This window comes from Balaenoptera ricei, chromosome 1 (assembly GCF_028023285.1).
Source record: "Balaenoptera ricei isolate mBalRic1 chromosome 1, mBalRic1.hap2, whole genome shotgun sequence".
NCBI lineage: Eukaryota > Metazoa > Chordata > Mammalia > Artiodactyla > Balaenopteridae > Balaenoptera > Balaenoptera ricei.
This window is the reverse complement of record NC_082639.1, coordinates 184,235,838-184,248,191: the sequence shown is the minus strand read 5'-3', so window position 1 is coordinate 184,248,191 and position 12,354 is coordinate 184,235,838. Positions and strand designations below refer to the sequence as shown.

Genomic DNA, 12,354 nt, shown 5'->3' with positions numbered 1-12,354 from the left:
TTATTCCCTAGTTTATAATAAAAAACAAGGATTTGACGTTCAAGAACACATAGTAGAGGCAGAATGTGTGTCCTGGTCTCTTCGATCCTGAACTTAAATGCTTCCAACCATCCCTGTTGATTGGAGTGCCTTTCCTCCATGAAAACTGTATTGGTGATACATCAACTCTGAATTATAGGGTGAGATTTAGAAGGCTGTGAAATTTTAAATGATAGAACAAATATGAAACACCTGGCATGAATCCAAGTACATAATAGGTGCTTAATAAATATAAATCCCATTCCCTTTTGACCGCCTTAAATAAAGAAAACCATTATGTTTGCAAATTTGACTGGGTGAATTCACAACCTTAGATACTTAATGATTGAAAGAGTTAATAACAACAAAATAAGAGTTCTTTCCATGGCAGAGACAAATACTATATATCTGTATGTATGTATCCGTAAGTATCTATCTATGCATTTGTCTATCTAAGGACATATACCCCTTTGAGTTTCAAGAGTTGAGCTGGGGGCACAGCTTATTTGTCAAGTAATACAGTCGCTATTTTATAGTCATTGAGCGGAATCAACCTAACTCACTGTGTGTCAGCAGAAGTCATCATAAAAAAGAGAATGCAACGTGAATCTTGGCATGGTGGTTACTAACAGACTATAAAGAGCAATATAACAGATCTCTTTGGTCTCCAAGTACTAACACAGACTGAAATAATAAACTGTTCTGTTCTTTGAAACCAGGAATGTCTTCGGGAATCCTGGAGCAGAAAAGAAAACATCTCTGTAAGCTGATCGAGCCCGAAGTGTTGCCAGATAGAATTAACTCAAGTAACATTGGCCACAACTGTACCATTTAGCCCGTTTTTGCTATCACAAAACATATATTTTGCTTTGCCCTGGTAAGCTTGTAGCCTAAGAGAATTCATTTTTAGTGATTAAGAAAAATTCTCAGAAACAAAAAAGGCCTCCTGTTGAATGATAATGAATAAACTTGAATTGATGGCAGGTTGTAGGATGAAATGAGGAGGCAAGGGCCAAGCAGAGATGTTGTTAATTGGTTTGATGTGACTGGGTGGTCCTGCTTCCATACGGAGAAGGGCATGCGCTAGCCTGAGAGAGAGCTCCCTGCCCACCTGCAGGTAGGCAGGGTGTCAGGAAAGCAGCAGCGAGACCACACACTTGTAGTGGATTTGACCTCGCCCCACACGCAGCAGAGTAAATTCAGAACCAAAGGCCTCTCATCTTCATTGCCTGTTTCTATTTGTTTGGTCCTATAATGCGGAAAGAATTCTTAAGATTTAGAAGGGATAAACATCAAGAATTTAGAACTGTTCTGTAACTTTAAATAATTTGCAGTCAGAGCGCATCTAATTTGATAATACTCTACCCTTGAGCCTGTGATGCCAAAGGAGAAATGCATGTGGTTTTATTTTTGTATTTCATTTAGCTTAAACCTAAAATGAAATGCGCTATTGTTTTTTTTAGCCCACGGAGGCCCCATAATCAATGCAAAATCCTACACCGCTCCCTCCCCACGCCCATCCCCTCCCCCATCACACTCCTCTTTCTCTTTTTGCAAAGATATGTATTAACTGAACTAAAGATCTGAAGTATTTTACTATTCAGACAAGAGTATTTCTCACATGGTATGGCTATCACAAGGCTTTTGAACTAATTTTTTTTATGCCTATAATTTCTATAATTCCTGACTTTACAAGCCTGATGTAGGCACAAAGTGGAGGACTTTAGAATTAGAACTTTAATGTAAACAGTGCCAAAGAGATAAAAGAGGATAGAACTTCAGCGGCTAACTGTTCATCCTCCTATACACTGGCGATGTTTGTTATCAGCAATGCCACTCCCAAGTGTTCTGAGATAGAGCCACTAAAAGACAGATTTCTCAGGTTTAGGTGAGAAAGTGGATCCTGACCCAAGATAGCACATGGATGAGTTCTGTTTGGAGTGAATTGTTATCGTAAGTGGCTCTTTGTTGACTAACCAGTAAGAAGTAGAGTTGTTCCCTGTGTGTCCTCTGTTATCATTCAGACAAAATGGAAGCCGAGAAAGTAGGAATGTGGAATGTTGAAGACGATTGTTCTTTACTTTGTAAAAGATAAGATTTTACTTACAGTAAAGTGGTAGGTTACAGACAAGTAATAGGGAGTGAGGCCGAAGGCCTGTCATGCTGACGGGGCTATTAAATGCCCTCTTGGTAGCCAAGAGCCTCCAAGACTGACAGTCTTCCTCTGGAAACTGTGATCACTCTTCTGTAGCATTGGAAATGAGGAAAGCCCTGCTGTGGGAAGTGGTTTCTCTTCCTTTTCCCTGTGGGTAGTTGTGGGGTCAGAGCATCTGGAAATCAGCATTAGAGATATTTGTGCACACACTTCCCCAAATCATATTTCCTCAATGCATCCCATTGGGGTTGGGGCGGAGGGGAGCTTATTCTCTATGTCAGTTCTAGGGTTTGGGAAAGGGGTCTGGAAATAAAAATTATGGACAAATTAGAAGTGGAAGAAGGGAATACAAATATGTTTTAAACTTCGTTTGTGTCAAACACTGTGCTGTTATCACAGTGTCTTATTTAATTTCCAGATGAGGACTGGGGCTCAGAGAGATTAGGGAACTTGTCTGAGGTTGCACAGCTAAAACAAGCAGAAGCAAGTTTTGGACCAATATCTGTCAGCTCCCAAAGCTTACACTCTCTCTACTTCATTATGCTGAATAGCAGGATACAGAAAGAGCTGAGAAGCAAAACCATTCTAAATGATCATCTTTCCTGGTTGAAAAATCAAGCAAGCAAACAAACAAATCTTGTGTATGTTGTTTCATTTTGTATAATGGCTTGCTTAGAAAGAGATGATGAGCAAGGCCTTCCCGATAAAGCTACTTCTGTCTTTGGCTTCTTGGAGACATTCTTATAGTAAAGGGTGTCTGGGAAGATATGGAAGCCCCTGGAATAACTATTATCACAGGTATAGCTTTGCTTCCTGGGGCTGTGAGGTGACTTCCAGTTTGGAAGAATGCCTGGAGTGATTATATACACACGTACGCATACAGCTGTGTCTATATGTCACATGATCATATTATATATAAGTTATTTAGTAACCTTTGTATTTTAAAATATCTTCATCAAAAACTCTGGTTCTAAGTCTAGGATCCCATTCTGGGCCATAACTAAATAAATAGATTTTGAGGGTAGTTTAGAGCAGTTCTTCTCAAACTTCAGTGTTGCTAAGAATCACCTGTGAGGTTGTTAACAACACAGACTCTTGGGCCACCTCTGAGTTTCTGGGTAAGGACGTCTGCAGTGGCAACCGAGATTTGCATGGACAGCAAGCCCTCACATATCCTGATGCTCTGGTCCAGAGACCACGCTCGGAACAGGCCTGACTGAGAAAGTGAGCAGGGCAGTAAAGAATAGGGACAAATTCTGAACATTTTCTTTTTGGTATTCAGGCTTTGTCAGTTATGGGCATGAGATTAGAATTCATTCTTTTTCTTTGATGATTTCTTGATTCAATTCACTTCGATTCAGGAAATAATTTTGAGCATTTTCTCTCTGTTCCAAACATGGTACCATGCACTGTGGGTGAAATTTAATCTTAATGCCTTTAAAGAAATAAATGCTAAAGCCTCTCACATTGTTCTAAGCTGGAGCTTAAAAACAGGTAAACAAATCTTCATCACAGTAATGTAGAGAAGGAAGAAAAATTAGAGATAATCTACTACACCTTCACTTATGGGTGAAGACATGTTCCAGATAAATAACTTGTCCAAGTTCATACAACTAATTGTGGGCCTGGCCTGGAGTCTAAATTCTATATTTTTTATAAATAACTCAGAACCAAGTTCTGTGTTGGATTTTGGGGAAAAAAAAGTTCTTTCTGAGAAATGCTGCTGAGATGTATCTTTTCCTTTCCATTCCTATTTTACCAACTCTTATTACCTCACGTGAATTATCACATTTGTTTCTTGCTGTTCTACTTGCCAGCTCTCTCCTGCCTGTAACTCATCCTGCACCCAGTAAATTACTCTTTTCTCCTATGTTCATCGTAGATCCTCATTCTCTTGTGAATGGAACTGCAGGTTTTCTGCCCAGCTCGCAAGGACTTCTTTTCCAGTCTCCACTGTTGTTCTTACTGTTCCCCACCATGAACTTTCTGCCCAAGACCAGTCATTCTCACCCAGACATCATCAAACGCTGTGAATTCCTAACCTTCGCTCACATGGATTCACCAGTTCAGAAGGTCCTTCCCATCCCTCCCTTATATAGGGAATCAGAATAGTGTTGGCTTAGAGCATGGTCTCTGGTAAGAGACAGATCGTAATGAAATCGCAGCTATGGCCCTTGGACACCTTAACCTTTCCAGACTTTCTTTGGTTTCTTCATGTAGGAATGGGGCAGTAGTAGCCACTTACTCGTAGGTTTGTGGTGGAGATTAGGGGGGTGGAGATGATGCAAGCAAAGGACTTTACCTGGTCCCTGGCATGAAGTGAACACAATGAATATCCACAATTATTTTTAGTTAAACACTGTTAGTCATTCACATGTGTCTCACTTTGTTTAATTTACTTTTTTCCCAAATCCTTCTTAAATTTATAACTTCATTAATACCACTTTGCTCCTAATGATCTATTTTCCTCTTTTTAAGAAAATATTACTAAAATTGTCTGGACTTTTTCTCTTAAGTGGACAGTAAACAATTTGATGATAGGGTCAAGAATCCAAACACTTCTCACTACCTTCACTGCTACCACCCAGGCCAAGCCACCATGGCCTCTCACCTGCTGCAATTATAGCTTCCTAACTGGTCTCTCCCCTTCAGTAGTGACCCTGAGACACACCAGCTGGAATAATCATCCACCGTAAACAGATAATTTCACTTCTCTGGTCACACTCCTCCAACGGCTTCTCACCTCACTAAGAGTAAAGACAGCGTTATTCAAGGCTTCGCCAGACCCTCACCCCTGTGCCCTCCTTCCCTCTGTGACTGTGTCTCCTGTTACTCTCCTCTCACTCTCTTTCCCAGGCACGCTGCTCACCTGGCTTTTTCTCAGACCCACTAGGCATCTCCCCGCTCAGAGCTGCCACTCATGCTGTTCCTCCTCCTGGATATTTACAAGGCTTCCTTCATCATCTCTCAGAGCTTTGCTCACACACCACCTTTTTAGTGAAGCTCTCCCTGGTCACCTAATTTAAAGCAATGACCCCCCCCCCCCTACTCATAATTTCTAGAGACTTTCCCTGCCTTATGCTTCTCCTTAGTATTTTTCAACATATAGCATATTGTATATTTTTATATATTTTATTTATTGTCTGTCTCCATATAATATATATATTTTTACATATTTTTTTAGTGCTAGGACAGATAAGGCAATCAATAAATATTTTTTAAATGTTTATATAATATTTAAGAAAAAAAATCTTACGTCAGTAAGCACAGGACTAGAAACCTACAGATACTTATCAGGTTATAGTGTCTCTTTGTGTGTAAATCCATATTGAGTTTTTCTACTTCTATAAACATGTCCTCATCTGGCCCATATTCATTTCCCATACATATACTGGGTGCTTAAATCTTTTATGTATACTGATATTATTTCATTTGATCTTCAAATGTATGCAAGAATGATATGTGTACTTACGTTATAGGAATTTACTCAATATATGGGATGGCCTCTATTGGATTGAGGATGAAATAGTACTTTAAAAATTGTAATCTGTACCTTTCTTTAGAAACTCAAAACAGAAATCTCAATTAGGAGTAATTATTAACATATAGAATCAATATTATATAGAGTAATGATTTATCCTAATTTTTAAAGTCAGAGAGATAAGCGTGTATGCCTAAGAATTTAGAGGATAAAACTGAAGTATTTTTTTAATTCCTGATTCTGTGTACTTGCTATTTCTACATTTCTTCTTCCTTCTTCTTGTACTTGTCTGCTTTTTCCTCTTCATTTTCCTCTTCTTCCTCCTTTACCATCTCCCTGTTTTCCTCCTGTTCTATAGATGATTTTATTTTACTTTTTCTTTTGGCCATGCTGCGTGGCTTGCCCATAAGCATGGATGTCACCCAGTGTGCTTCCTTTTTCTCTAAGGTAGACTCCTTACCTGTTTTCTGCCTGCTTTTTGTTGTTGTTGCACACTGATGCCTTCACATTTTTGTTTATAAAAATGTCTGTTTTGAGTTTATGATTGTTATCTGTAGGAGGATCAGTCCCACGCAGGTCACTCCACCATTAGGTTTCCAGAACAGGAACTTTCCTCTGTGTGCTTTTAAGGTATACTCTTTTTCTCTGGTCTTCAACAGTTTGACTAAGACATGAGTAGGTGGGAGTTTTCAGAATTATTCTGCTTAGAGTTTGCTAAGATGTTTAGTCTGTGGGTCAGTCTTTCATCAATTTTTGGCCATCATCTCTTCTTGATGAGTTACTTCTCTATTTTTTTGTTTGTTTGTTTTGTTGTTGTTGTGTTGTTCAATTCTCTCTCTTCTCTCCTTGTGAAACTTCAGTCATATGTATGTCAGAAAGTTTGGTATCACCACATAGATCTTGGATATTCTGTTCTTTTTCTTCTTTTTTTTTTTCCTTTTTGTGCATCAGTTTGGATAATTTTAATTGATCTGTATTCAAGCAAATGGCTTTTTAAAATCTGCTGTGTCCAGTTTTCTGATTAGCCATTGGATAAACTTTTTATGTCTGATACTACATTTTTTTCTTTCTAGCATTTATATGTGTTTCTTTTTTGATAGTTTCCATCTTTTTGCTGTAATTCATCATCTGTTTTCATATGTTGAATGCCATTTCCGTTAGATTCTTTATAATATTTATTGTAATATTTTAAAGTCTCTGTGATAATTCCAACATGCCATCTGTGGGCTTCTTTCTCTTGACTATGTATTGTTTTAAACAGATCATTTCTTCTCACTTAGGATGTCTCAGAATTCTGGATTTTATGATGGGATTGTGAGTAAAAGAACAGTAAAGACTGAAGTAATATTATTTACTACCCCCCTTCCCCAAATCAAGCGTCTTTTTTTCTGTCAAGCCTCTAGACTGGGCGGCTAAGTCGGTATAATCTGGTTAAAGTCAGCTGTCTCTACTCTGCTGTAGCTTCAGTAAGTTTTCGATCACCACTGGCTTCAAATGTTTTGAAGGTTGGATCAGGACTTTCCCTTTGATAGGACTTGGATCTGAGCAAGATCTCAAGGCTGTCGTACGCTTTATAGCCAAGTTACTTTCTGCGCCCCGGCTGCTAGATTTTTAATTGCTCAGAGGGCTCTTTATTTATTTATTCGCGCTCTTAGTTTTCTGACCCTTGGGAGATCTCTCTTCCTCTTCCTGCCTCACCATCAAACTTCAGTAGTGGTTGCTTGCATCCACTGAGAGCCTGAAGTGCCTCAGATGGACTTTTCTTGCCAGGTCCCCAGTCCTCAGCAGGCTGCTTCTCTTAGGAAGGCCCTATGTGCCTTGCCCTGTCCACAGCTGTACGTCCATGTGCAGGAAGGTCTGTGGGGAAATGGCGGGTGGGAGCAGACTTGCTCTGAGGCTGGGGCCCCTGGCGATTCTAATTCATCACGCCAGCCCTCACACGGTCACCGAGAGGTAATTAAGAGTTTGGGTAGTTTCTTCTTACTCTAATCTATGGTAGTTTCCTCCTTTTTCTACAGCATTCCTTCATGGAGGAAAGCAGTTTGGTTCACTTCTCTACCAGGAAGGGCTCAACACTTTTTGGAATTTGTTCCTTTAAGTTTCTTTCCTCAACTCTCTGGTTATTTTTAACTATGTTTTTGTAGCTTATGCAACGTATTCTCATTAGGGCTGGCCTCCTGTAACTTTTTACACGCTTCCTTACAGCACAAGGCCCAGTTCAATTTAATGTCCACTACAAAATAATTTAATAAATGCTCTTACTTGAGTGGAGTTAAGGTAAAGATTGTTTTAAATCCATAAAAGATGAAGGTTAATTTTACTGAAGTTCTTTATGGTCAGGGAACATAATTTTGAAAAATCCATAGCCTAGTACAGAATTAAAAATTTGTTTTGATAGAGAGAAAAGGATGATAGGAACAGATTACTAAAACTTGTAAAACCAACAATGGTATTCTTTTTTTTTTAAAGAAATATTTATACTTAATCTCATTAAATAAGAATATATATTAAAACATAAATATATATATGCATATGTATACATATACACTTATATACATATACATTAAATTCCTTAAAAAGGAATATTTATACTTCATCCCACTTAACATTAATACACACTCAGTATAAAAAATCAAAAGGCATAGAAATATGTAAAATAGAGTTAGTATTTCTTTACTCTTACTCTTTAAAGATGATCACTGTGGACTTTTTGTATATATATTTCCAAACTTTTAAATTATCTATATACAGAACTATCTAGATTTTAAAAAAACAAAATAGAAATCACATTAAGAATTGTGCAACACAATGTATTTTAGTTGACGTACACGGACAGATATCATTCCATTATGCATTTTCCTAACCAGTTATTTTCTCCAGAAAGCATCCCCTAAGTATGGTGTGTTAAGCAAAATTTAAAAGAAATTCTCAGTTATTTCATTTTTCCAGAGTATCACTTAAGCTCACCCAATTCTGTTCCTTATTGTTACCGATTCCCCCGTTTCTCAAATGTCTGACACCCTGCACCAGCTAATGCATTTCCTTCCACCAGTATGCCAGACTGGTGAAAATGTTAGCAATTACACTGCCACCTTGTGCCAGAGTCCATCTGAGCGCCACTTGCCATCCGTGAAGGGGTTCTCGTTGCCAACTGAGGAACAAGAGATTCAGCTCTAAAATCCTATCTTAGTATTTACTTTCTTAGACAGCACATGGCAGTCATCGCTTGCAACAGGTTGGGTCTCTTGGGAAGCAAACCCTGTGATGGAGATGAGCATCCACGGTATTTATTAGGTAGTGCTCTTGGGAGAAGAAGGGGCAGGGGTGAAGAGGCAGAAGCTGACCTGTGATCAGTCTCAACAGTGCCTTCAACAATGGCTTTATTTCCACGATGGGCTTTGGCAGCCTGGTGACCATATGAATTGTCCTAAGTTGAAGCAGCGGATACCCTGGAAAAACAGCATGAAATAAACTCTACACAGAAACAACAGAATACATCACGCATAATCCTTTCCCTTTTTTAAATCAATTTTTTGAACCTTCTGGTAACTATCAAAGGTAACCAATGAGCACGTGCTATTTGTTTTGTATAATTACTAACTCATGATTTTATATATGTATAAGATCTGTTTCAGGCCTTTCCAGTCATTTCCATTGATGCTCAAACTGTTCCACAGATTAGCCAGTGGGAGCTGCTCTAATTGTTTCCTCTGTCTCTTTTCTTTGACATCTATAATCGTTGATAGCTTTCTTGCTTTTCAGCACAAGGTGCCAGAGATCTATTCAACATATTTTCCACTCAGACCTGGAATCAATCAGTTTCACAAGGAGGAAAATTAAGTTCTGAGACCAGAATCGAAGGCCCAGAAGTGGTCATTGCTACTGATTTGTTTTTGCTTCTGGAACTGCTCAGTGAACAGGTATTTACATAATATGTATTTTTAAAATAAGATAAATAAATGAAGGTAGGTGTCTTTGTCAGCTCAGGCTGTTATAACAAATACCATAGACTGAATGGCTTAAACAACAACATTTATTTCTCATAGTCCTGGAGGCTGGGAAGTCCAAGGTCAAGGTGCCAGCAGATTTGGTGTCTGGTGCGAGCCCGCCTCCTGGCTTGTAGCTAGCTACCATCTTGCTGTAACCTCACATGAAAGAGAAAGAGGTCATTTCTCTCCTGTCTCTTCTTTTGAGGGCTCTCTCTTGTGACCTAATTACCTCCCAAAAGCTCCGCCTCTAAATATAAATTAGAGCTTCAACAAATGAATTTTGGGGGGAAACAAACATTCAGTCCATAACAATGAGAATGTGTATATTTTAGAATAAGAAAAAAATTGTGTATCCAAAATGATATTTCTATTTCAAATGTATGATTACTGTGTATTAATTTATTTGTTTTTATGCTTTTCTTTCCATATTTTCTTATATTGAAAATCTTGGTGACATGACATACACCTAATTACTAGTTTGATTTATCCTAAACCATACACATATAATAATTTCAAAATAACAATACCAATGTCTTTAATAATAAACCTACTGAATGCAGCCTGTGATTTATTTGTGGTAATTTTTATCCTTAGGATATATCTCACTAGCGATGGACTGTAAAAATATTGCATTTTAATTATTCTTGTCTGTGTGTTTATGTCAACAATTTGTTATGCAATTAGATTCTTTTCTTTTTCATTTTTAGGAATTGCTTAGCTTTTTATTTCTGAAATAATTATACTTTTTGATTACATAAGGCTTTTACAGGGTTTCCTAGTAAATATATATTTGGACGTTCAGTTCCTTTTTCTGTTTCTTGCCCCATAGTAACCATTTTTAAATAGTTTTTGGTTTACCTTTCTACTGCTTCAAAACACAAGTAAATTTATACTTTTATTCCCTATTTGAAAACATTTTTTTAATTTGAAAATTAGAAGGACTTTAAAACATAGTCATTTATTTGCATGACCTGGTCCTGTAGTTAGACAACTAGATCAGGTAGAAGATTGCTTTATTTTGTACTAATATAGACTCAGAGAATAGGACTTCTAATTAGAAAAAGCAAGTACTATGAATCTGTAAGGAAATGTATTGGAATCTTATAATAAAAATAGAATATGTACTCATATTCATATAGTGCTTTTCAGTTTATATAGCAATTTCACTATGAATTTATTAATTTGATTTTCACAATAATCTTACGACTCTATCTCCACTTGACAAATAGGAAACTAAGGGCTGGGGACAAAAATGCTTTGTCCAAGGCCTTGCCAGTTACCTGTCAGCTAATTCCTGACCGAGGTAGGGGAAGAATTCAGCCTGTCTGCCTCCAGTCCATACGGTGATGACGCCGCCTCTCAAATCACTGGCAAATACATATGGAACACTTGTGTCTTAGGCCGTGTCTTCTGTAGTTGTCCTAAGTTACTCCAGGTAAGTTCTCGAAGTAGGAAACCCTCTATTCCCTTTTTGAAGTTTCACAATACAAAATAACATTGTCATGTCTCTGGAAATGTCTGTATTTTTTGAAATCTGTGCTATGTTGCATTTTTAAATGTTTCCTGATTTCACAAGACCACAGAACACCCGCCTTGGGCACCACCCGCCCCGCTCCTGACTAGGCCTGAAAAGGTGTCAAAACAGTAAGACTTGTTATTGTTAAAAGCGTGGGTGAATGCACTTCATGGCAGCTTCAATAAGCAGTTATTTTCTTGACATAAACCATGCTTGAGAATTACATTTGGTTTAGATGGACATCTGTGATGTGTCGGAAGCCAAATTTTGAAGATCAATTGTATTGTAATTTGATTCAGTCAATCCTTTAGCAACTTAACCAGGCCCTAATTAAAAAACAAAACAAAACAACATTTACTGGTAATATTTTCCTCATAGAAAATTCACCCATATTTAGTTAACAGACTAACAGGAGAATCCACAGCACCTTAGAGTTGCTTCCGTGTGTTTCTAGCAACGAGAAACCATGACAGAGCACGGCCTCAGCCGGAGTCTTCTGCATTTTCTCATCTGCAATGAGGTAAGTTGATGTGGAGATAAATGAGTCTGAGATACAAAGAAGTATTTACCCCCGGAAAATATGCTCTGCACTAAAACAGAGGTGAGTACAGATGCAAACAGAACAGAACACGTGAAGCTATAAAGCCTTGAGTTTTCAGGAAATTTATGTACAAAGTAATAAAGAACGACTACTACAATTACTTGATATAACAGGATATTCTTTATTGTCTCAAATTTTTTGTTATTTTTATTATGATTATTTCAGGTCAAGTGACCTATTTTTTTTTTTAATATCTTTATCTTTTTTTTAAAAATTATTTATTTATTTATTTTTATTTATGGCTGTGTTGGGTCTTCGCTTCTGTGCGAGGGCTTTCTCTAGCTGTGGCAAGCGGGGGCCACTCTTCATCGCGGTGCGCGGGCCTCTCACTATCGTGTCCTCTCTTGTTGTGGAGCGCAGGATCCAGATGCGCAGGCTCAGTAACTGTGGCTCACGGGCCCAGCCGCTCCGCGGCATGTGGGATCTTCCCAGACCAGGGCTCGAACCCGTGTCCCCTGCATTGGCAGGCAGACTCTCAACCACTGCGCCACCAGGGAAGCCCCCTATTTTTTTAAGAATAGAGAGAATGCTGTTTTGAAAAAAGAGGAGGCACTTTAAAACTTGGAGTTTTTTCTCCATTCTTCTTTTTTTTTT

At 38.2% G+C, this 12,354-nt stretch overlaps 1 long non-coding RNA gene across 6 annotated transcripts in view; it reads left to right on the top strand.

Annotated features, from left to right (window-relative positions):
• Window positions 1-12,354, top strand: part of LOC132354178 (uncharacterized) — a 359,922-nt gene that overhangs the window by 282,568 nt on the left and 65,000 nt on the right. For all 6 annotated transcript variants that reach the window (XR_009499206.1, XR_009499202.1, XR_009499203.1 and 3 more), the window contains 3 exons: window positions 9,417-9,574; window positions 10,873-11,078; window positions 11,614-11,679. This is a non-coding gene — a long non-coding RNA (uncharacterized LOC132354178). The remainder of the gene's footprint in view (window positions 1-9,416; window positions 9,575-10,872; window positions 11,079-11,613; window positions 11,680-12,354) is intronic.